Raw genomic sequence first — 888 nt, forward strand, 5'->3', positions numbered from 1 at the left:
AGCTGCTTTATACCGAGTCATACACATGAGGAACACTGGTTGTCCCAGCATTTTCTGGTCTAATTAGCAGCCACTCAGCTATCCAAGATCCCCTTAACTGGAAATGCCACGGAATGAAACTTGGACCTTCAACATGCAAAGAACAAGCTCTGCCAACACATGATGGTCACTCCCCTTCTTTTTTTTCCTGTCTCCCTTTAGAATATTTTTCAAGAAAAGGGGAGAATAATAAAGCAAAGTTAACTACAGCTTCCCTGGAACCACATTGAGCCAGATTTGGCCCAACCTGTGCTCCAGTCACCTCCGCAGGCTTTTCTGAGTCCGGTAGAGACTGTGCATGGCCTTTACGGGTCTCTGAATGCCCTTCAGAGGTCCTAGAATGACCTTCCATTTTTCGACTGAAAACCAGACATGCCCTTCTAGGACCTCCAAAAGCCATTGTGAGGTCCATAAAGGCTTGTCGTATTTGGAGCTCAGTGGAGCCTAAAATCCACAGCATTTGATTTCATGCAGAATTCTGTATCCACAAAGGGTCTGGGAATGGAATCCTCACCAATAAGGAGGCATCACCTGTACTACACTCTTAATGTAACAATTATTGTACAGTGCTTCATCTCTAAAATGAGATGTTCTCCGACCGAATTTCAGCTTTCTAGTTCCACCTGTGTTATGGCTGGTCATGATTATGATTATTCAGTGGGATGAGAAAGTACTTCACATAGTTATTGCAAATTCAGTCGCATCCCTACACATATCACATCTCTGCAGCATGCAAACACAGCTGACCACAAGAATACTTCCAACAGTCATGCGCTAGCATCACACGTGGTCACAGGTCTTGAAGTCATTTGACAGAGTTCTCATCCTCCATTATGGAGACTAAAGTAG

This window comes from Tiliqua scincoides, chromosome 1, assembly GCF_035046505.1.
Source record: "Tiliqua scincoides isolate rTilSci1 chromosome 1, rTilSci1.hap2, whole genome shotgun sequence".
NCBI classification, from domain to species: Eukaryota; Metazoa; Chordata; class Lepidosauria; order Squamata; family Scincidae; genus Tiliqua; species Tiliqua scincoides.